Source organism: Engystomops pustulosus, chromosome 10 (assembly GCF_040894005.1).
Source record: "Engystomops pustulosus chromosome 10, aEngPut4.maternal, whole genome shotgun sequence".
Classification (NCBI taxonomy): domain Eukaryota; kingdom Metazoa; phylum Chordata; class Amphibia; order Anura; family Leptodactylidae; genus Engystomops; species Engystomops pustulosus.
In genome coordinates, this window is record NC_092420.1 from 86,760,729 (window position 1) to 86,787,011 (window position 26,283).

At 42.8% G+C, this 26,283-nt stretch overlaps 1 protein-coding gene and 1 long non-coding RNA gene across 2 annotated transcripts in view; one reads left to right on the forward strand and one right to left on the reverse strand.

Annotated features, from left to right (window-relative positions):
- The window catches only part of AGBL4 (AGBL carboxypeptidase 4), a 1,134,440-nt gene that overhangs the window by 138,593 nt on the left and 969,564 nt on the right, over nt 1-26,283 (reverse strand). The window lies entirely within an intron of this gene.
- LOC140103801 (uncharacterized) overlaps nt 19,548-26,283 on the forward strand; it is a 76,179-nt gene continuing 69,443 nt past the window's right edge. The window contains exon 1 of the long non-coding RNA XR_011850185.1: nt 19,548-19,709. This is a non-coding gene — a long non-coding RNA (uncharacterized lncRNA). The remainder of the gene's footprint in view (nt 19,710-26,283) is intronic.

Below are 26,283 nucleotides of genomic sequence, written 5' to 3' on the forward strand. Positions count from 1 at the left end.
TAAATACCTTATCTTCATATTGCTGTATTTAAGGACCTTGTCCATAGCCCGCCATATTCAAAATCCAGAACTACTCCAATGATTAATATATTACCACAGAAGAAACGGAGTTACAACGTTCATCTAAAATCAACTACATATAAATCTTTATTTAAACATAAGACAACACAATTTTGTACTGCCATTCACAAATAGTATACTTGATAGGTTTTTAGTACAAAGGAAATCCAATACAAAAAAAGTCCAGTGAGACACAATCCACATGACTGCATATCAGGGTATATTGCTGGGTTACACAATAATTAAATCACTCAATAGTAACAGACAAGTGTCCTACCCATTGCGCGTCACCTGTGGCTGTCCGGGTGCTCTTGCAAAAAACAAGCCCTTAAGCAGTTGCAGTGATAGAAAACTAAAAAAGTTATGGCTTCTAAAACTCGACTTTAAAGAAAATTATCACCAAAGCCAAAACTAACTGTGTTGTGTAGGGAAAAAACAAAAATTAAGATTGAAGGGGACTGACAGCATCCCCACCCCTCTCATTTTTCCTGTGCTATAAATTTGCATGGGCCAGGGGACATGGAATAAGGGGACCCCACATCTTTTTGTAAATGCTGGGAATATCAATAATTGGATCTCTAATGATCAATCACTTCTAATGTGGATTGGAGCATGTTGGAGGTATATACCTATTGGTTATAATTCAGAAAAAGACAATAGCGCTACAGCTTAGCCTGCTCCATGTGGTGCAGAGACTGTGCAGATATCGGAGAATTGACGCCACTATGGACGGATGATTACTGTCTGGACCACGGGACATCCACAATATCCATAAGAAAGGAGAATTCACCCAGTGGTGTGCTAAAAGGTTTTTCAAGGTTTTATTCTTTAATACATTAAAATTGTATGAACATCGCATCTTGCATGTATGTAATAGATTGAAGAATAAAGCCTGAAACGCGTCAGATAAACGTGTTCATACCATGTTAATGGTTTGAAAAATAAAGTGCAAAACCCATCAGCAAAACATGCAAGATCTGATGTTTAAACAATGTTAATGGTTTAAAGAATAAAGACCAAAACGCGTCAGCCAAAAATGTTTATACAATGTTAATGGATTGAAGAATAAAACGCGCCGGCTAAACATGCAAGATCTGATGATTATTCAATGTTAATGGATTGAAGAATAGAGACCGAAACGTGTTAGCCAAAAATGTTTATACAATGTTAATAGTTTGAAGAATAAAGTGCAAAACGCATCAGTAAAACATGCAAGATCTGATGTTTAAACAATGTTAATAGATTAAAGAATAAAGCGTGAAACGCGTCAGCAAAACATGCAATATCTGATGATTATTCAATGTTCATGGATTGAAGAATAAAGACCGAAACATGTCAGCCAAACATGTTTATACAATGTTAATGGCTTGAAGAATAAAGCGCAAAATGCGTCAGCAAAACATGCAAGATCTGATGATTGTTCAATGTTAATGGATTGAAGAATATAGACCGAAACGTGTCAGCCAAACATGTTTATGCAATGTTAATGGCTTGAAGAATAAAGCGCAAAACGCGTCAGCAAAACATGCAAGATCTGATGATTAAACAACGTTAATGGATTGAAGAATAAAGACCGAAACGTGTCAGCCAAACTTGTTTATACAATGTTAATGGTTTGAAGAATAAAGCGCGAAATGCGTCAGTAAAACATGCAAGATCTGATGATTATTCAATGTTAATGGATTGAAGAATAGAGATCGAAACGTGTCAGCCAAAAATGTTTATACAATGTTAATGGTTTGAAGAATAAAGTGCAAAACGCATCAGTAAAACATGCAAGATCTGATGTTTAAACAATGTTAATAGATTAAAGAATAAAGCGTGAAACGCGTCAGCAAAACATGCAATATCTGCTGATTATTCAATGTTCATGGATTGAAGAATAAAGACCGAAACGTGTCAGCCAAACATGTTTATACAATGTTAATGGCTTGAAGAATAAAGCGCAAAATGCGTCAGCAAAACATGCAAGATCTGATGATTATTCAACGTTAATGGATTGAAGAATATAGACCGAAACGTGTCAGCCAAACATGTTTATACAATGTTAATGGCTTGAAGAATAAAGCGCAAAACGCGTCAGCAAAACATGCAAGATCTGATGATTAAACAACGTTAATGGATTGAAGAATAAAGATCGAAACGTGTCAGCCAAACTTGTTTATACAATGTTAATGGTTTGAAGAATAAAGCGCGAAACGCATCAGTAAAACATGCAAGATCTGATGATTAAACAACGTTAATGGATTGAAGAATAAAGACCGAAACGTGTCAGCCAAACTTGTTTATACAATGTTAATGGTTTGAAGAATAAAGCGTGAAACGCGTCAAGTTCTGATGTTTAAACAATGTTAATGGATTGAAGAATAAAGATTGAAACGTGTCAGCCAAACATGTTTATATAATGTTAATGGTTTGAAGAATAAAGCGCAAAATGCGTCAGTAAAACATGCAAGATCTGATGATTATTCAATGTTAATGCATTCAAGAATAAAGACCGAAACGCGTCAGTCAAACATGGATCGAAGTAAAAAACCGCGAAGCGCGTCAGCCAAACATGGAAGTAGTTTATAAAATGTTAATGGATTGAAGATTAAAGCCTTGAAAAGATTTAGCACGGTGCTGGGTGAATTTTCCTTCCTTACCGATATAGTTTTAAGACCAAGTTGATCATAATCAACTTTTGAGAGATTGGAGTCAAGGACGGACGCACCTTTAATTCCCACTGTCTCAAAGTTAGCACATAAACTGCGAGCAGAGTAGGAGTCTGAAATTCTTTGCTATAAATCGATAACATGTACAAGGTGGTTGCAATCTTCTTCTGCAGACTTATATCGTCATCCTTTGCCTTTAAGAGAGCACCTTGACTCCTTTTAGAGAAGAGGACTACGTGCAGCTCATCAGTGCTTGAAGGGTAGGTATTTTGTGAGCTTTATGGCAGGAGATATCTCCAGTCCTGACAACCGAATGACCCTAAGGGTTGGATTCCTTATCGCTTCAGAATCCCATATGTCTTTGTATCTGCAGGCGCTGCTCCAGAAAGAAATACATTACTTATCTTTATTATCAGCATAAAATCTTTCCATTCATTTATTCAGGAGAAAAGCTATCTCCGAAACTGCTTTTCCGTCGCTGTCCTTAGGCACATATTTGAGGCTGTCTGAGAGCTTTTTAGAGGGAAAAAAAAATAGGAAGTTAAAGACTTCATAATGTTCCATCCAAGTGAACTTTTCTTTAAAGGAAACTTTCAGGTTTATCATAGCAGACATCTGCACCGGGGATCTCTACGACAAAGCGTCGCGCTGCCTCATTTAGTGCAGCGTCCAAGGAATTACTGTTCGCTGTACACACAATTACACCATTCAGACTATTATGCCAAGGACTCGGTAGATGCAGCTCCAGATTCCTTTTCCCCTCTGAATGTTGGATATTGATCTTTGGGAACAAGGAACCTTTACCTTTTTGCAAAAATGTAACATAAAATACATTCTCAAGGCTTAAACCTCAACAGGGTGCAATACCCTTCACAACCACATGGTCGCTTAGAAATATACATATTACACTCATGTATACACACATTTATATACCTATATACATAAACATACAGTTCTTCATTCATACACACACATTTATACACTTGCACACATATATAGAGCATGTACACATCATGTATACACACATACTCACCTCTATATGGCACCATCTTACGAGCATATTCTCTGCTAAATGTATTGCCTGCATTGTATTGTAGCATCCAATAAAAGATTGTACATAAAGAATATTCCTCTGTATGCCTCCATTACTGAGGGTCTTATATTTGTCATGTCCGTCGGAACGGAAAATAGGGAGATATGGGGCCCCTTAGTTGAGATCACTCTAGGGGCTTAGTGTTGATGTCCAACTCCATGTTCTTTTTCATGACTCTTGGCCAACTTTTTTTTGGAATGGGGAGTCCTGCACAGGTTGTTCCCATCCATTACAGGGGCTTAGGGTTCAATTCCGACTGTATTTCCTGGCTCTCGGTCAACTCTTTACCTCTAGCTTTTTGGAATGGGGAGTCCTACACAGGTTGTTCCCACCCATTAGGAACCAAACACAATCGGCACCCCATCTCTCGAGGGGCTTAGGGTTCAATTCCAACTTTATTTCCTGGCTCTAGGCCAACTATTTAGCTCTAGCTTTTTGGAATGGGGAGTCCTGCACAAGTTGTTCCCATCCATTTTGAACCAATCACAACTCTCACAAGCCTCAAGGACTGTGTCCGTACCCCATAAATATTGGCATTGTACATTTTTGGTGACATTGCCCTTTATGTTTTTACTGTTCTGTTGTAAACCTGCAGAAAAATAATTTCTTCTTCCACCGTAAACCACAAAAACGCTTTTCAATGTAAACTAAGGGCACGGAAGGTCGCGGAAAAGCTTCTTTTTTTATAACCTGTTGAAAACGAGATCTTAAAAAAAAATCAATATTGCACATTTTATCCAAACCGCAGTTAGATAAATAGGAGTCTCTCCGAGACAAGGGGTTAACACCGATGCGATCAATGTCTCATACGGCCTGTCATTTATCTTGTTTTATAGGATTCATCACAAGCTTTACAGTTTAGCAGAAAGCAGACAAATGCATCTCATAGCCGGGGCACAGCGGCTCGCGGATAAACTCCTCTTTGTCCTTGAGTCCGCCGAGCTGAGAAGGTAACGGTGATGCAACTGGCAGAAGCGAAAGCCAAGAGAACAGGCGGCAGATGGCAGGAATTACAGACCAAGGGAGACATGCGAGCTCCAGAGGAAGAAAAATGGCGCTCACCACTGAAATATTAAAGCTAGGTGCTAAATCATGCGGAGCAGGTGGAAACATCTGCACATTTCTAAAAAGTTATTCTGTATGGTGGAGGGGAGGGGAAACAAAAACACTAAAAGTATCTATGGAAAGTCCGGATTCATGGGAAACAAATGAAATGGAAACTCAAAAGAACTGGAAGGGCCTTTACCTTCTTCATGATACTAATTATAATACATAGAAACGCAAGATGAGCAGATCAATTTGTCGATGTGGCGATTTTCTGGCACTGGATTGAATACGAATATTTTTTTATCCGTTTTGAATAAATCTTGTATATATGATAATAACAGAAGTATAAGGGATCCCTTAAAATATCCATTGATTTCAAAGGACTTATTATGGTTTCCGTTATAGTCTTTTTTTTACCTTTTCGGTAAAAATACACAACTTCATCTCTTTCACTGATCCAGCCCGTCCTCATGGCATCTCCCACTGTGTTTCTCTTCTCACAGTCCTCCCTCACTGACAGACACCAGAGGTGAGGAGGGAGAGGGATTCAGATGAGTCATAACTCTGATGCTACTGCTCCTCCTATTCATCAGTGCTCACACATGTAAACAAAGAATCATGGAGAGTCTGCACACAGCACAAATGTAAGTAGTAGGACTGTTGAGTCACTTGATGCACATTCAGGGATTATCCACAAGGCAGTAATGGCACATGGAAAACTTATGTAAAAGAGTGACCAACCCCTTTAACTGGCTTATCCTTCTGTTTTTGGGAGTGAAGACTCTGGCATGGGCTGTCCCCATTACACATGCACTTTCTATCAAGAAAATCATACTTATGCATGTGGGAGTCAAGTGACTCATCCTTTTTTTACAATCAGATCACTAGTACACTTGGTCAAGATGGGTATGAGTGTGTATGGGGCGGTTGTAAGAGATAGCTGGTGGCCAAACCAACTGTATAAAATGTACAACAAGGAATCAGAATCACTGTTGTGGCTGACATAAAGACTAAGGAACAACTTCAATGCACTTCTGTTGTCCAAGAACCCCAGACCAGATATAGGAGTTACCTTTATGGTGCATCTGATCTGTAAGATCTATACTGAAAGAGTCAGATGTCACAAACCACCAAATATGGATCACAGACCAATGGGAAAAGCTATCATATATTTTCCCTCCACCATCTTATCATATTTGGTGCCAAGATGTTCATAAACATCTCAAATCCAGATACAAGTAATGATGTTTATGACCGAGCTGACTCCGCTAGAGCAGTGGTGGTGAACCTATGGCACGAGTGCCAATGGTGGCACTCAGAGCCCTCACTGCTAGCACCCAGGCTGTCTCCTCTGCACAGAGTTTGCCAGATTGAAGGCATCCGCCTGCAGGCCACCCAGGATGTGGCGTGGATCACTGCTATTACAAAGCAGCACATCCCTGTCTGCCTGGGACAGCAGGAGGAGCAAAGAGGTGTGGACTTTGATGGACTTTGTAGCTCCTGCTTCGGGTCCTGTAATTCTTTCTTTTTAGGACCCTGGAAAAAAGCTAGAATATCAGTCCAATTTTTCCCTTTTTCTATCAATTGTACTTGCAGCCTCAGGATGCTGATACAATGTAACGTTCTGTCATAGCAGTTAGAGACAAGTTACTTCTTAAATTGCCGTTTGGGCACTTGGTCTCTTAAAGCTCCATCATCACCGCCCCTGAGTGATGGCATCTTGGTGCTGACCAAACATTGGTGGGCTTTGGGTAGTTCCACTCAGTCATACAGTTTGGATGTAGACTGCCCGTGCGGAAGCCAATGGGTTAATACAAAAAGAAATCAGTAAATGCAGCGATAAGCATGAATACTCAGTGTCCTTTCCTGCTCCTGACTATCCAGGTGCTGAAGCAGATGGTGTATCTCCTAACATCTGCAATGTTTGGTAGCTGCTACCATTCCCCATAGATCTCCTCTGCTCTTTTTACGGTCCCTGTCTCCAGTAAATGTCTCTTCATCAGAAGCGACAACGCTGGTGACAGAATATGTCCTCGCTCAGCGTAGACTTCCTGGTAATGGAGACATTAATGAGTGATTACCTGCCAATGAAAATGAGCTCATTTCAAGCAAAAATAGGAAAATCAGCTCGAGTGTCAAAAACTTTAAAGGAAAATAATCCCTAAAATTTGACTGCAAAGCATTGTGAACCAAACATACCTTGAGAATGCTGTAGCGACACTGATGCAGAAACATATCTTGTTTAATCCCTGAGTTGAGTGGTTTTGCTCAAGAAACTAATTATAAAATTCTGGACCTTGGGAAAGCTGGGTTGCATGCCGCTTTCCATTACACAGAGCTTTCTGAACTGTCCAGACAGGACTAATCAACTTGAGCTGGATGACTCATTAAACGAGGATTCCATCCAGACCACTCTATAGTCGTGCAGGTGATAGCTGATAGTGGGGTCCGGCCTCTTCATCTTTTAGTGAAGATCCTTTGATTGATGAGATTCCCAGCAGTCAGACACACACACCGATAACCTTGTTATCCCCTGTGATAACTTTTAAACTTTTGACAACCCCTTTAAGGTGGTCATCCAACTAATTTATAGCTCACTCCAAATGGCAGAGTTTGTTGTTTCTCTGGGGCTCATTTACTAAGGGTCCGAACGCCGCACTTTCGTCGGGTTTCCTGAACATTTCCGTTTTGCGCCAAATTGCCCTGCAATTTTGGCGCTCGCAATCAGATTTTGGCGCATCGGCACCGGCTTTCATGCAACAGAAATCGGGGGGTGTGGACGTTGGACAACCGGACAAATTCAGACAAACCGCAGAATTTAAAAAAGGTTTTGTGTCGCAAGATCAAGCACTCACATGCACCAGGAAGAAGCAGGTGAACTCCGGCGGACCTCGGCACAGCAGCGTCACAGGAAGGAACTCGAACACATGATCTCAGTGAATCGCGCCAGATCCGAATCAACGGCGGACAACGCACCGCGTGATCGCGACAGGACCGGGTAAGTAAATCTGCCCCTCTGTCTATCATAGCGTTAAACTATATTGGATTCCTGGGAACGTCAGTGTGGGTCCTCCTAGATCAGTGGTGGCGAACCTATGGCACGGGTGCCAGAGGTGGCACTCAGAGCCCTCTCTATTGGCACCTGCGCCATCACCCCAGGCCAGACAGGACTCAAGGTCTCTTGCAGTCCCAGGCAGCCCAGGACCCTAGAAGGAAGCTACAATGATAATCAAAACTTCTTCTCCTTCTTTCTACTGTATTGGTGTCGTCAGGTGCCTATACAATTTAAACATGTGACAGAGCAGGGAGTAATAAGTTACTGCTTAAATGTTGCATCGGCACTTCGCGAAAAATATGTGGGTTTTAGTTGTAGTTTGGGCACTCAGCGTCGAAAAGGTTTGCCATCACTGTCCTAGATCTTTGGGGCCCCAGAAATTGTTTGAGCCACCGTAAAGTAATTCCACTCTTAGTGGATTATAATTTAAGTCGTTTTGGCGGTAGCCCAGGGACCAAGCCTTTTAGGGTGTCCCTGGTCACCCAAACCACCCACCAAATTATATATTCAGAGGGACCTTCATCCATATTATCCTGGTACATCTGTTCCTGCTCTCAATACACATGCACAAAAGAGCCATTACAGGACCTTTTTGTAGGTCCTCCAAAGGTACAGATTGAAAGCAGGAAAAGAGACACATCCTCCATCCCCCAAGAAGCTGATTCTAGTACCAGATATAGGAAGTGATTCCAGACTTGTAGGGGCCATAATATACATATAGACCAGGGCCCATGGCAGTATTAATCCGCCCCTGCACCCTTACATGTAACCCCCCACATCATAAAACCCATTGTGGCAGATTTACTTACCCGGTCCGTTCGCGATCCAGCGGCGGGTTCTCTGCGGTGGATTCGGGGCCGGCCGGGATTCACTAAGGCAGTTCCTCCGCCGTCCACCAGGTGGCGCTGCTGCGCTGTAAAGCATTGATCCGCACTGGAATTCACCAGGCCCGACCAAGTGAAGGTAAGCGCGTCCCAAGCGACACTTTTTTTGTTTTAAATGCGGCGGTTTTTCCGAATCCGTCAGGTTTTCGCTCGGTCACGCCCCCCGATTTCCGTCGCATGCATGCCAGTGCCGATGCGCCAAAATCCGATCGCGTGCGCCAAAATCCCGGGGCAATACAGGGAAAGTCGGCGCAAATCGAAAATATTCGGGTAACACATCAGGAAAACGCGAATCGGGCCCTTAGTAAATGACCCCCATTGTATATTTAAATAAGGTTCGATCCGATTTTTCAGTTCCCCATGACACCCACGATGTGTAAAATGATGACCATTTAGAAGATGATGAAATGTTGAGATTCCTCGGAATTCAGACTAAACTACATAAATTCGCCATCACTTTAACACAACTTATCAAATCTGCTTTTAATTTGGAAAGTCTTGGGCACTTTTCCCTTCTGATTATCTCGTGTAATGGATTGAGATCCCAGGAACAGTCTCTGCAAGGCCAACGCGCAACTTGTGAGCCACAGGCCCGGAGAATATGTATAGATGAAAAATAATTAGCTGTCACCGGCTTGGCTACGGAAGGACAAAGCCGTCTGGAATAGCCTGTGGTCAAGTGTCCTACTTAATTAAAGCGCAGCACACAGGACGATGTTTAGTGATGGAAGTGAATGCTAGAAAATAACAGAGCGCTGGAACCGGCCGCTCCTTGTAGATTATCGCCGCGATTCATTTACATGTTAATATGCGTCTTCTGTAGGATTCACAGAAAATTGCGATGTAGAAATTATATATGACCGACATCCGACACAAACAAGATGTAGAAATGACATTCTGTAAGAAATATTGTCATTACGATACAAGTTGATGGCATTGATATAATTTCTCTTTAAAGGGGTTGTCCACTTTCAGCAAAAAGACTTGCTATCAGAGCCGGGTGACACTAAAGGCTTGTGCACCTGCATGTCGGTTACAAGACCAGGGTCTTGTCTACAGCTTTCTATAGAATGACAGCAAGCAGAGATCTAGAAAACTGCAAGGGATTGATACAGAAAGTATATTAGAAAAATTGTATACATTTTCCTAACACAAACCATATCAATTATTAAAAGAGGACAACCCCTTTAAGGATGACTTTTCAGGACTCTTTGAATGAATAATAGGTATCTATCTACAGATTGTGGCACAGTGGGAATTTTATCTCTACCCCCCCCCCCCCCGAGCCCGAATCATCAATGTTGATATTTTCCATAATTCTCCTCCTCATTTGGCTACCATATCAATTATTTGCTGAAAGAGGACAACCCCTTTAAGAATGTCCTTACAGGACGTTAGGTGACGTGACGGGGCACTAGGCCAATAGCATTGGATACTATCTATAGAGAGGTACCTTTAAGGGTTTGACCAATTTTCATTAAATCTCTTCTTTTAGACATGTCTGTGCATGTATATGTACTCGTGTCTCCCCATGCTGCCCTCTACATATATGCACAACTTCCTTCCTAATGGCGTCACCCACTGTGCCTCTTCTCTCACAGTCCATCTCTCTGACAGATATAGGAAGAGGAGAGGGGGCAGATGAGTCAGAATCTCCTGCTGCAGCTCCTCCTATTCAGCAGAGCTCAGACATGTAGCCAAAGATCCACGGGGAGTCTGCAGACAGCACTAGAGTAAGTAGCAAGACTGCTGAATCACTAGATGAACATTCAGGGATTATTATTAAGGCACTAAAGGCACATGTTCAATTTATATAAAAGAGTGGCCAACCCCAAATATAAACCTTTTTTTGACATTGGAAACTGTCCGTCTCATGCCATGTACCTTGGGATGTCTCTAGCTAAAAATGTTTTGCCTTTACTCTGTGTCTTCTCCTTCAGAATATCACGGAGGAGGGCGTTTATCTATGCAAACTTCTCCGAAGGCTTTCACGACTTCAGACAGAAGGGAGCTGTCAGCCAAAATCACACCTCGCACAAGTCAGATCACAAAAAAATTGTTTAAAAATACTTTTAGGTGTCAGTTTGAGGTAAGGAGGCGTCAATCACCTGGCGGCTCGTCTTCACTCTGGTCGAGACGCGGAAATTTCACTTCTGAAATGCGATAGGACCGGGGGGGGGGGTATCAATGTTTTATCTATACTGACTCCTCCAGACTCCACATAACAGGGTCTTTTTCTCCGGTTTTCTGGGGGTTTCATCTTCATATCTGGGCATTGTAAAAATAAAAGCAGCAGAATTCCCCGGTCGGGGGAATCAGGGAGGACGTGTGTTTTCTTGCTGTTCCTACGGGCGCTAGCGCTGGGCTCACATGTTATTTCCATTTTGCTTCCATCTTTACTGATCCTGCGTGAAACGTCCTGACACATTTTGTCTTGTTGGCTGACAAATAGATAAAAAGTATCTTCCTGAAGAAGCCGAGAATGTGATGTCACTGATAATTACATTTATTTTACAGGGAGCAGTATAACAGCTATAGGGGGCGCAATAGATCCCCCTAATCTGAATTCATGAATAATAAATATAGAAAGAGATGTGGTGAGTTTTACACAGAGTGATGTCACAGTACAGGGATAATACACACAGTGATGTCACAGTACAGGGATAATACACACAGTGATGTCACAGTGCAGGGATAATGCACACAGTGATGTCACAGTACAGAGATAATACACACAGTGATGTCACAGTACAGTGATAATACACACAGTGATGTCACAGTACAGGGATAATACACACAGTTATGTCACAGTACAGGAATAATACACACAGTGATGTCACAGTACAGGGATAATACACACAGTGATGTCACAGTACAGGGATAATACAAACAGTGATGTCACAGTGCAGGGATAATGCACACAGTGATGTCACAGTACAGAGATAATACACACAGTGATGTCACAGTACAGTGATAATACACACAGTGATGTCACAGTACAGGGATAATACACACAGTTATGTCACAGTACAGGAATAATACACACAGTGATGTCACAGTACAGGGATAATACACACAGTGATGTCACAGTACAGGGATAATACACAGAGTGATGTCACAGTAGAGAGATAATACACACAGTGATGTCACAGTACAGGGATAATACACACAGTGATGTCACAGTACAGAGATAATACACACAGTGATGTCACAGTACAGGGATAATACACACAGTGATGTCACAGTACAGAGATAATACACACAGTGATGTCACAGTACAGGGATAATACACACAGTGATGTCACAGTACAGGGATAATACAAACAGTGATGTCACAGTGCAGGGATAATGCACACAGTGATGTCACAGTACAGAGATAATACACACAGTGATGTCACAGTACAGTGATAATACACACAGTGATGTCACAGTACAGGGATAATACACACAGTTATGTCACAGTACAGGAATAATACACACAGTGATGTCACAGTACAGGGATAATACACACAGTGATGTCACAGTACAGAGATAATACACACAGTGATGTCAGAGATAATACACACAGTGATGTCACAGTACAGGGACAATACACACAGTGATGTCACAGTACAGGGATAATACACACAGTGATGTCACAGTACAGAGATAATACACACAGTGATGTCACAGTACAGGGATAATACACACAGTGATGTCACAGTACAGGGATAATACACAGAGTGATGTCACAGTACAGGGATAATACACAGAGTGATGTCACAGTAGAGAGATAATACACACAGTGATGTCACAGTACAGGGATAATACACACAGTGATGTCACAGTACAGAGATAATACACACAGTGATGTCACAGTACAGGGATAATACACACAGTGATGTCACAGTACAGAGATAATACACACAGTGATGTCACAGTACAGGGATAATACACACAGTGATGTCACAGTATAGGGATAGTACACATAGTGATGTCACAGCACAGGAATAATACACACAGTGATGTCACAGTATAGAGATAATACACACAGTGATGTCACAGTACAGGGATAATACACACAGTGATGTCACAGTACAGGGGATAATACACACAGTGATGTCACAGTACATGGATAATACACACAGTGATGTCACAGTACAGGGATAATACACACAGTGATGTCACAGTACAGGGATAATACACACAGTGATGTCACAGTACAGGGATAATACACACAGTGATGTCACAGTACAGAGATAATACACACAGTGATGTCACAGTACAGGGATAATACACACAGTGATGTCACAGTATAGGGATAGTACACATAGTGATGACACAGTACAGGAATAATACACACAGTGATGTCACAGTATAGAGATAATACACACAGTGATGCCACAGTACAGGGATAGTACACACAGTGATGTCACAGTACAGGAATAATACACACACTGATGTCACAGTACAGGGATAATACACACAGTGATGTCACAGTACAGGGATAGTACACACAGTGATGTCACAGTACAGGAATAATACACACAGTGATGTCACAGTATAGAGATAATACACACAGTGATGTCACAGTACAGGGATAGTACACACAGTGATGTCACAGTACAGACATAATACACACAGTGATGTCACAGTACAGGGATAATACACACAGTGATGTCACAGTACAGGGATAGTACACACAGTGATGCCACAGTACAGGAATAATACACACAGTGATGTCACAGTATAGAGATAATACACACAGTGATGTCACAGTACAGGGATAATACACACAGTGATGTCACAGTACAGAGATAATACACACAGTGATGTCACAGTACAGGGATAATACACACAGTGATGTCACAGTACAGAGATAATACACACAGTGATGTCACAGTACAGGGATAATACACACAGTGATGTCACAGTATAGGGATAGTACACATAGTGATGTCACAGTACAGGAATAATACACACAGTGATGTCACAGTATAGAGATAATACACACAGTTATGTCACAGTACAGGGATAATACACACAGTGATGTCACAGTACAGGGGATAATACACACAGTGATGTCACAGTACATGGATAATACACACAGTGATGTCACAGTACAGGGATAATACACACAGTGATGTCACAGTACAGGGATAGTACACACAGTGATGTCACAGTACAGGGATAATACACACAGTGATGTCACAGTACAGAGATAATACACACAGTGATGTCACAGTACAGGGATAATACACACAGTGATGTCACAGTACAGGGATAGTACACATAGTGATGTCACAGTACAGGAATAATACACACAGTGATGTCACAGTATAGAGATAATACACACAGTGATGTCACAGTACAGGGATAGTACACACAGTGATGTCACAGTACAGGAATAATACACACACTGATGTCACAGTACAGGGATAATACACACACTGATGTCACAGTACAGGGATAGTACACACAGTGATGTCACAGTACAGGAATAATACACACAGTGATGTCACAGTATAGAGATAATACACACAGTGATGTCACAGTACAGGGATAATACACACAGTGATGTCACAGTACATGGATAATACACACAGTGATGTCACAGTACAGGGATAGTACACACAGTGATGTCACAGTACAGGAATAATACACACACTGATGTCACAGTACAGGGATAATACACACAGTGATGTCACAGTACAGGGATAGTACACACAGTGATGTCACAGTACAGGAATAATACACACAGTGATGTCACAGTATAGAGATAATACACACAGTGATGTCACAGTACAGGGATAGTACACACAGTGATGTCACAGTACAGGAATAATACACACACTGATGTCACAGTACAGGGATAATACACACAGTGATGTCACAGTACAGGGATAGTACACACAGTGATGTCACAGTACAGGAATAATACACACAGTGATGTCACAGTATAGAGATAATACACACAGTGATGTCACAGTACAGGGATAGTACACACAGTGATGTCACAGTACAGGAATAATACACACACTGATGTCACAGTACAGGGATAATACACACAGTGATGTCACAGTACAGGGATAATACACACAGTGATGTCACAGTACAGGGATAATACACACAGTGCTGTCACAGTACAGGGATAATACACACAGTGATGTCACAGTACAGAGATAATACACACAGTGATGCCACAGTACAGGAATAATACACACAGTGATGGCACAGTACAGGGATAATACACACAGTGATGGCACAGTACAGGGATAATACACACAGTGATGTCACAGTACAGGGATAATACACACAGTGATGTCACAGTACAGGGATAATACACACAGTGATGTCACAGTACAGGGATAATACACACAGTGATGTCACAGTACAGGGATAATACACACAGTGATGTTACAACACAGGGATTATACACACAGGAGCACATTTACTAAGAACAGTGCAATGTGTACTATTTGCAGTTGCCTGTGTAGTGTGAAGGGGGCGCGAGATTCAGGATAACTATTTATTTGGTTCTTTAATATGGGGCATGTGACACACTTCTATTAGACTTTACGCATTAAATATGGTGCACAATCCGACTGAGCACCGATACGCCCCCTTCAGTGCAGAAATTTGTGTTGCATGAAGAATAGTGCAGCAGAGCCACCAAAATGGTCACATGCAACACAATTGTGCCACGGAACCTTCTTAAATACTTGTGCAAGCAGTTGGCACTAGAAAGAACATGCAAAGTCCGACGGAAAAAAACTGGCGCACGGCCGTTAGTAAATGTGTCCCACACTACTTCACATTACTTTACAATACAATACAGACCTGCAATACTTGCACTAGAGAATCCTACATAACACATGTATCCAGGGCCGGATTATAGGGGGGGGCCACCATATGTGGACGATTTGGGCGCCAGAATCGCCCACTGAGTATTTGGGACCGGGCTGTGTTTTTGCCATACCGGGCAGTCGGCAGACATGGGTATGCTCTGATTTCAGCTTGCAGCAGAGCTACGGATTACATTCCCTGCTCTGCCATTAGACGATCCAAGGAAAATCAAGATAGCGGCGCTGTGCTGCTGGCACCAGCGCAATGTGTGACGTCTCGGCGCCGGCGCAGTTTGTGAGGTCACTGCGCTACCTGTAGGCAGGGTGCCATCATCTTGGTACACCTCCGAGGGACACTGCAAGGGAAGACAGTGAGGGCGGAACGCAACGGGTGAACGGAGGAAGGTTAAGTATAATTTCATTATTTCACCTTGGACTGTATTTAGGTTTTATAGGGCAATTGTATATAGTTAGTTATTGTAGGCGGGTGAATAGTTATAATAGGGGGACTGTATATAGCTAGTTATTATTGGGGGGGTGTATAGTTATAATGAGGGGACTGTATATAGTTAGTTATTACAGGGGCTGTATATAGTTATTATGGGTGTTGGTATATAGTTATTATAGGGGGTGTATATAATTATTATGGGTGTCTGTATAGTTATTATGGGTGTCTTTATATAGTTATTATAGGGGGTGTACATAGTTATTATGGGTGCCTGTATATAGTTATTATAGGGGAAGTATATAGTTATTATGGGTGCCTGTATATAGTTATTATAGGGGGTGTATATAGTTATTATGGGTGTCTGCATATAGTTATTACAGGGGGTGTGTATAGTTATTATGGGTGTATGTATATAGTTATTATAGGGGGTTGTATATAGTTGTTATAGGGGAACTGTATATAGTTAATGCTGGCGAGCTGTATACAGTGAATACTGGGGGGCTGTATATAGTGATAACTGTGGGCTGTATATAGTGACTACTGGGGATCTGTATATATTGATTTCTGGGGGGCTGTATATAGTGATTGCTGGGGGGTTGTATATGGTGATTACTGGGGAGCTGTATATAGTGGTTGCTGGGGGGCTGTATATAGCGATTACTAGAGGCTGTATACAGTGATTGCTAGGGGGTTGTAGATAGTGAATACTGGGAGCTGTATATAGTTATTACTGGAGAGGCTGTATATGTGATTACTGGGGGCTGTATATAGTGATTGCTGGGGGCTGTATATAGTGATGGGTGGGGCTGTATATAGTGATTTCTGGGGGGTTGTATATAGTGATGACTGGGGGGCTGCATATAGTGGTTGCTGGGGGTCTGTGTATAGCGATTACTGGAGGCTGTATACAGTGATTGCTGGGGGGTTGTATATAGTGAATACTGGGAGCTGTATATAGTTATTACTGGAGAGGCTGTATATGTGATTACTGGGGGCTGTATATAGTGATTGCTGGGGGCTGTATATAGTGATGGGTGGGGGCTGTATATAGTGATTGCTGGGGGGTTGTATATGGTGATTACTGGGGAGCTGTATATAGTGGTTGCTGGGGGGCTGTATATAGCGATTACTGGAGGCTGTATACAGTGATTGCTAGGGGGTTGTAGATAGTGAATACTGGGAGCTGTATATAGTTATTACTGGAGAGGCTGTATATGTGATTACTGGGGGCTGTATATAGTGATTGCTGGGGGCTGTATATAGTGATGGGTGGGGGCTGTATATAATGATTTCTGGGGGGTTGTATATAGTGATGACTGGGGGGCTGCATATAGTGGTTGCTGGGGGTCTGTGTATAGCGATTACTGGAGGCTGTATACAGTGATTGCTGGGGGGTTGTATATAGTGAATACTGGGAGCTGTATATAGTTATTACTGGAGAGGCTGTATATGTGATTACTGGGGGCTGTATATAGTGATTGCTGGGGGCTGTATATAGTGATGGGTGGGGGCTGTATATAGTGATTGCTGGGGGGTTGTATATGGTGATTACTGGGGAGCTGTATATAGTGGTTGCTGGGGGGCTGTATATAGCGATTACTGGAGGCTGTATACAGTGATTGCTAGGGGGTTGTAGATAGTGAATACTGGGAGCTGTATATAGTTATTACTGGAGAGGCTGTATATGTGATTACTGGGGGCTGTATATAGTGATTGCTGGGGGCTGTATATAGTGATGGGTGGGGGCTGTATATAGTGATTTCTGGGGGGTTGTATATAGTGATGACTGGGGGGCTGCATATAGTGGTTGCTGGGGGTCTGTGTATAGCGATTACTGGAGGCTGTATACAGTGATTGCTGGGGGGTTGTATATAGTGAATACTGGGAGCTATATATAGTTATTACTGGAGAGGCTGTATATGTAATTACTGGGGGCTGTATATAGTGATTGCTGGGGGAGCTGTATATAGTGATGGGTGGGGGCTGTATATAGTGATTTCTGGGGGGTTGTATATAGTGATGACTGGGGGGCTGCATATAGTGGTTGCTGGGGGGCTGTATATAGCGATTACTGGAGGCTGTATACAGTGATTGCTGGGGGGGTTGTATATAGTGAATACTGGGAGCTGTATATAGTTATTACTGGAGAGGCTGTATATGTGATTACTGGGGGCTGTATATAGTGATTGCTGGGGGCTGTATATAGTGATGGGTGGGGGCTGTATATAGTGATTTCTGGGGGGTTGTATATAGTGATGACTGGGGGGCTGCATATAGTGGTTGCTGGGGGGTTGTATATAGTGATGGGTGGGGGCTGTATATAGTGATTTCTGGGGGGTTGTATATAGCGATTACTAGAGGCTGTATACAGTGATTGCTGGGGGGTTGTATATAGTGAATACTAGGAGCTGTATATCGTTATTACTGGAGAGGCTTTATATAGCAATTGCTCTACTCTGTTTAAACTACATTCAATGGGAGCCCCCACCAGATTTTGCGCCCATGTGCCTCCCCCAGCCTTGATCCGGCCCTGCATGTATCATAGAATATAAACAAAGGGGTCCAGACAGAACCACATTTTAACCCCCTTATTTCATTCCAATACCCCATACACACATCCCCTTATATGAAAGGATAACCCTACATAATAACACCCTACAGCCCCCCCAGTATCTCCGTCCTTTCTCCCCGGGGCTGCCAGTATTTTTATGTAGCCATTTATGGCCGACTTTCAGCAAGATGGATTTCCTGAACTCTGTTCTACTTGAATATATATTACGGTTACTAAAAAGTAATGAAAATCCATTTCATGTCCGGGGCTGCGGTGGGTAATAGATGGGTTATGATACTGAAATACACCAGGTATTAAAGCTGGAGGAAAAGACAGGAGTGTTAGTACATTAGAAGCAATGGGGGCCATTTCCATCATGTGGACAGGCCCTATGGAGTAATAATCTTTGAGCGCACCCCCACTCCTTGTATGGCCGAATAGTTAACCAACCTGCTTAAATATCCTGTCACTTATCCCCGATAACAACAGAGCGGATTATAACCAGCTGCCCAGGAAGACTTATAACTTCTCCCCGGCCTTTTACAGTGTCATCATTTTCACTGCCTCCTCCATGAAACACATTTTCCGGCAGGGCCATAGGGCAGCATCTGTAATACCAGGCTGCTCCTTCCCTAGTTATGCTCTTTACGCTATATTCCGACCGCAGGAAGGAGCCGGAAAAAAATTACCGCTCCGTCTGTGAAAAATTAGAAATTAGGAAATTGCAAATTTTGCAACTAAACATAAAAAAATAATCTCGGACGTGGATGCGGGGTATCCTGCGCTATTAATTTGGAGATATTCCAGAGGGTCGCACAGCCGGAGAAACATACAGGGAGAGGGAGGGGAAGAGAAACGGGGAAAAAAAAAAGAAATCACGGCTCTAGTTGAAATTCAGATCACAGCGAAAGCAATTTCCGAGTGTGCAAAGTGCTGTCAGCAAGCCTGATGTTTGTGTATGAAATATAGACAATATGACTGGCCCATCGGATTCCTCTGTCAGCCTGATGGATGGAGCCCACGCCGGAGCAAAGCGGATGCTGTTAGAGCTCAGTCTTTTCGGCCGCTGAAAGGGGATCTGGGCTTAATAGAGGTAAAAAGTTTCTTTTAATCTGGTGAAATTCCAAACTGCGGCTACAGCGGAAATAAAACAGGGATGAGTCCTAGCCCCAGGCAGGAACAGTTGGCGGAGAGGGGGGAGCAGTGGATTTAGCATTTTGTTGTATCCCATGGAGCGCGGATTTTACCTACAGTGAATAATAATATCGGAGATGACATTAATCTGCCGCATAGTTATCCCCGTGTGCTGGTGACATGGATTGTCAGAGGAGGGGAGGTATTGGAAGAGCTTGTAAAATTTTTACTAAACGGGGGACAATTTTGCCAAAATTTGGAGCAGGGGCATAACTACAGTGGTAGCAGCCGCTATGGGGCACACAGTGTCAGGGGGCCCCGGCACCCAACCTGACACACTAAAGAGTGGAGGATGTGCGACCATTATATACATACTGGGGAAGATTTACTTACCCGGTCCATTCGCGATCCAGCGGCACGTTCTCTGCGCTGGATTCAGGTCCGGCCGGGATTTATTAAGGCAGTCCCTCTGACGTCCACCAGGTGGCGCTGCTGCGCTGAAAAGCATCGGAACGTGCTCAAGTTCACCGGCCTATTCCAAGTGAAGGTAAGTGCAAGCTTTGCGACACATTTTTTGTTTTAAATGCGGCGGTTTTTCCGAATCCGTCTGGTTTTCGTTCGGCCACACCCCCAGATTTCCGTCGCGTGCATGCCGGCGCCGATGCGCCACAATCCACGTGCGACTAAATCCTGGGGCAATTCATGGGAAATCGGCACAAATCGGAAATATTCGGGTAACACGTTGGGAAAACGCAAATCGGGCCCTTAGTAAATGACCCCTATTATGCTTTGTACAGCATAATATGTATATAACATATACTGTACATATGGTGTCTGTATATACTGTATGTGAGTATATATATTGTATGTTTGTATATGGCACTCTATGTGAGTGTGTATATGCTCTATATGTGTGTGCATTATTGTAACTTGCATGTGTGAGTATAAACATACAGTATATATATTTTATAAGTGATAAGGAGGGCCCCATGCAGAAGCCTGCTATGGGGCCCTGCCTCTCCTAGTTACACCCCTGATATGGAGGATGCAATAGGTGTTGGCGTCATATCCCGGCACTGGAGAGGGAGTTGCATCCATTAATAAGGAGATCGAAATTACACAGAAAGTACAGATATAGAGAATTTCAAAAAATGTCACTCCATAAAAGAGGTGGTCTGGGAGGTGGAGTAGCTCCTGGATGTGGGGTGGAGCCCACCCTAGCCGGATAAAAAAAGCTCTTAGGACAGACTTCATGATGTGCTGGAGTTATTTTTTTTACCAACTTCCTTGATAATAAATTCCCCCAGAGACTTTTTATGGATCCAGACACCAACATCTGAGAACTGGTCGACGCTTCTGCCTTTACCATTAATCCATCCTGATAAACCAGGGACATTTCTCATAGATCCAGGCCCTGTGACTGTGGGAATCTTCTCATATGTATTATCCAAGGCCTCCTTCCTTCTAAAATAAGCATTCAAAATTATGCTTATGAGCCACAAGGGCTCTGGGTGTGTTGCCAGAGCCCCTATGTGCTGTAACTTCACAGGCCTTTCTCACCATGCCTTATCTCAGCACATCACTTCTCCCTCTGCCTCATGTAATCCTACGGAAGCAGAGAGTTTCAGCACACAGAGGGAGGGGAGAAGTGCTCCTTGCACAGTGTAACAGCCTGCGAAGCTGCAGCACATTGGTGCTCTGGTAACGCCCCCCAAAGCCCTTGTCATTAGCAGCAAGTTAAAAGTTGATTTTAGAAGGAAGGCGGCCATGGATAACAAATATAAAAGGATTCCCACAGTCACGGTGCCTGGATCTATGAGTAAGTGCCCCTGGTTTATCATGATGGGTTTGATGGTAGATTTCCTTTAAGCTTAGCAGGGTCTCACTCTTTGTTGGAGTCCCCTACAGATCAAAACTTGTGTTGGGTAGAATATTTTGTAAAAAATAGTAGGTACTGTTCATGATTTGGCACCATATTGTTGTAGGAGAGGGTTAGGAGGATGCTCTTCTGCTGTGTGCTTGGAGGGAGCGGGGGGGGGGGGGGGTCTCTCCATGTAGGGGGACAAACAGTAATGATTGGGCTCCCTAGAAAACTTTTGGTCCCCCTCTAATTGAAGGTTTTGTAGCTGTTATTTTGTGCTCTCTTTTAGACTTTCCTTTTGTTACTGAACTTTTCTAGTGAAGTCCTGCGCTGACAGACAGCACCTGGGGATTGTTAGGAGGACAGCTGGAAGGACCGTGCGGGGGTCACCGCCTGTCATTTACACTACTGGCGCCTTGATGGCTGTAAAAAAACACGGGAAAAAAAAGTCGGGGGAAAAAAACACCTTTGCTAGTCATCGCTTCTCCGATGAATCCGAAGAACCATTTAATTGTACTTAACGGCAAGAAATGTATTTCTACAAGAATGTATTTTTTTCCCCTCCTTTCTTTAATTCGTTTAGTTTTTTTATGGATTTCATCTACTTAATTATTAAATTGCTGTTTTATGGAAAAAAGAAAAAAAGTGACTAAAATGTTGGGTGAGCTGACAAAATGCTGGATTACTATAATGAAATCCTGGGGTAAGAGCTCAATGTCTCAGCAGGGAGAAGAAGGATGACACCGTTACCATTTAAAGGGGTTGTACAGGATTATACAAGGGTTGTATAAGGCTGTTGTCTTCTATAAACAGCGCCACACCTGTTCATGGGTTGTGTATGGTATTGCAGCTCATTTAAATTGAAATTAAAGGGGTTGTCCAGCTTTTAAAAAAAGGATATATCCGGCTTTGGGGGGGCTGTAAAAACAAAAATACTTATACTTACCTTCTCCTTTGTTCCTGTTGTCATGCACTGTAGTAAGTCGGTACCGCGCCCCTGCTTGCTTACGCCCACCTGTCCACAGGTGCGGACCTCGTATGGCATTAGATTTAATGCCATTCCCGACGTGTTACCTGAATATTTCTGATATGCGCCGATATTCCCTGTTGCCCCGGGTTTTTGGCGCATGCGATCGGATTGTGGCGCATCGGCGCCAGCATGCACGCAACGGAAATCGGGGGGCGTAGGCGATCGAAAACCCGACGGGACACGCACTTACCTTCACCAAGTATAGGATCGTGAACTCCGGCGGACTTCAGCGCAGCAGCGACACCTGGTGGACGTCGGAGGAACTGCCTTAGTGAATCGCCGGAAGACCCGAATCCAGAGAACGCGCCGTTAGATCGCGAATGGACCGGGTAAGTAAATCTGCCCCATAATATACAAGAAAGATATAAAAAAAACTGCATAAAACATAATTACAACCAACAAGATTTCAACTTTGAAGTTCTCCTCTCGTCTCAGAAATCCATAGGTTTCAATGGTTTTAGAGAACTTATAGAACTTTATCTACTGGAGCTAAATCTCAGCCTTTTATCCCCAAAAACCAAGTTTTCTTCATCCCATAACAAAAATAAACATATAGCAAATGACTATTTCTCCGGCGGCGCCCCCATCGCTTACTTCCACTTCATGTTGTGAGTTCAATTTGGGATTAACTCAATCTTTTTAGATTTCACAGCGTTATGAGGAAGGTGTTTTATTTCTCTCTGGTATCATGATAAATCACAGCTCCGCCGCTTACTGGGTTCAATCTGAACACAATAATGTATCGGCCGGCTCCTGCTTACACTCCTACTTGACCGAGGATCAGAAGTCAGCACAAACGCTGCGGATTAAAGGGCTGCACATGTTACTATACTAAGGATATAGATGACGACTGGTTTCGAAAGAGGAAGTTATCAGAAAATTGGGTTGTTATTTTTTTATATAAATGTTAAAGGGAAAAAGTAAGTTTCCTTCCCTTGAACACTGCCACTCTTGTTGATAGTCTATGTCCGGTATTGCAGCTCTATGTCCTATAATAGGGATGATCAGCAATACCAGGCACAGCCTAAAGGCAATAAGGGTATTGTTTGAGGAAAGACATAAATTTGACCTACTGTATACAGGCAGTCTCCTACTTAAGAACACCCGGCTTACCGACGACCCATAGTTAAAGACAAACCCCTCTGCCCCCTGTGACCTCTGGTGAAGCTCTCTGGATGTTACTATAGTCCCAGGCTGCAATGATCAGCTGTAAGATGTCTGTAATGAAGCTTTATTGATAATCCTTGGTCCCATTACAGCAAAAAACTTTGATACTCCAATTATCACTGGGGCAAAAAATTTTTTTTGTCTGGTTACAATTATAAAATATACAGTTTCCACTTACATACATATTCAACTTAAGAACAAACCTATGCAACCTATGTTGTATGTATGGATTTCGTGTATTTACATTCTAATCTTGGACTACCCATTTAACGTAACGTTGAATATATACAGGTAGTCCCTGACTTAAGAGCACCCGACTAAGCCCCATGCACAGCATTTGGATGTTGGTCACCATGGAAGCCTTTGGCGCTCGGTCAGTGTGCGCTGAAAAATCAAGGACATTTCCTATATTTTGGCGCCGGCCACTTGCTTCTCTATGGACAGAAAAGGGTGAACAGGTGACCCCTAGTTACAAACTGACCTCTGAGCCCACTGTGACCTTTCTGGATGCTAGTAATATACTAAACTTCAGCCCCAGCTGCAGGGATATACTGTAAGATGTCTTCAATTAAGCTTTATTGTTAATCATTGTTCTCTTATCAACCCAAATTTTTCAAAATCAAATTGTCACGGGGACCAAAAAATGGTTTGTCTGGTGTTCCACTTAATAAATGTAACTGTTCTGACTTACATACAAATTCAACTTAAGAACAAACCTATAGAAATGATCCTATATGTAAATTGGGGACCACCCGTAGAGAGGTATACATATGGCTCCTTGTTATATCAGACTGGATCATGGCTGCATAAGTATGGTCTCCAAGATTTTTTTGAGGAAATAGAAAGAAGGATGATCACACAAAAAGCAGTGCTGTCTCATGTGATGCTGTGCTGAGGCATCATGGTATTGATAGAAGATGACATAGAGATAATGGGGTATAGTCGCGATCCCGCGGCACGTTGTACGACGAGGATCCGGCACTGCTGCGATTCACTAAGATTGTGCGCCCGAGTTCCTGCATGTGTCGCTTCTGCGCCGAGGTCCGCCGGAGTTCACCTTCTTCTTCCTGGTGCATGTAAGTGCGTGATCTTGCAATCTTGCGACAAAGAATTTTATAAACTCCACAGTTTTTCCGAATCTGACGGTTGTCCGATGACCACGCCCCCCCCCCCCCGATTTCTGTCGCGTGAAAGCCGGCACTGATGTGCTATAAACCGATCGTGTGCGCCAAAATCAAGGGGCAATTCGGCGCAAAACGGAAATATTCGGGAAACCCGACAAAAGTGCAGCGTTCGGACCGTTAGTAAATAAGCCCCGATATCCGGTCGGGGGGGGGGGTAAAGTGGAGTATTATACAAAATCTCTCCTATCCCTGACTACCGCCATAGATGTCCCCCAACTAGGCAAGGTTCCCTACACTGTATAGGTCAGCAAGCTAAGTCAAGAGTGTATGTTAGCGACAAAATTAGAATCAATACAGTAGTCAACAATACAAAGCAAAGTCACAACCAGATGGTAATGCTGTACAAAATCAAAAGGTAAGGGATAGTCAGAAAACTGGGCAGAAGATCGTCAACTTATACACAGGTCAGATACTGTAGAATCAGCAAATAGGTAAGTAAACCAAATCACTGGAAGGGAAATCCAGCCCCAAAGAAGCTTTATGAGCTGATTGAGAGGAAACTAAGCAAATGAATCAGGCATTTAATCTTTGTCTACCTCTCGGACCAGCACTGCAACAGGGAATAATACAGATAAAGAAAGATATTTAGAGAGGAGGTTGAAATGCAGGGAACTGAGCTTTTCTATTTTCTCTCAGTAAAGTATAGAAAAAACAGGTATAAAAAGTTGATGATCCATTCCCATCTTAACATAGTTTTGTAACAATGGACAGCTCCAATCTCATCTGTTGCTCTGGTCATGACCTCATGTTTGCAATGATGTAACCTAGCGATCCATCTTACGAGACCACAAAAATCAAAAATTGGCTAAATCACGTTTTCTTTTTCTAACGTCATATAGATTTATGGTCAGGGTCAGCAGAGTGATTCCTTGGTTACTGCTTAAGCCATGGAGAGATCTATGCCCTTCATTGTGACATGCCACCGCTCCCACTCGGGGCTAGATACTGAGTAACCGAATCCTTTTGCATCCCCCCCCCCCCCATCCTTTTTACAATTCATTTTGAATTACAAGATGCTTCACTTCATTCCGCCCATGATTGATAGCTATTCATAACTCATAAAACAGAGGCATGACAGATGCAGCACAGATATTAACCTACAGAGAGAAAACTATCCATACAGTGATGCAGAAATGCCATTAGTCGGATCCCAGCGGAACTGTCTATTAAGAATGAAACGTGATCATTTGCCATTGGGCGTCAGCAAACTCTGTTTTTCCCGTGTCTTCTGGGATGAGATCTCTGGGGAAATGACTATTTTTGTGTTTGGATGAGCAAAGCTGTTATCTGT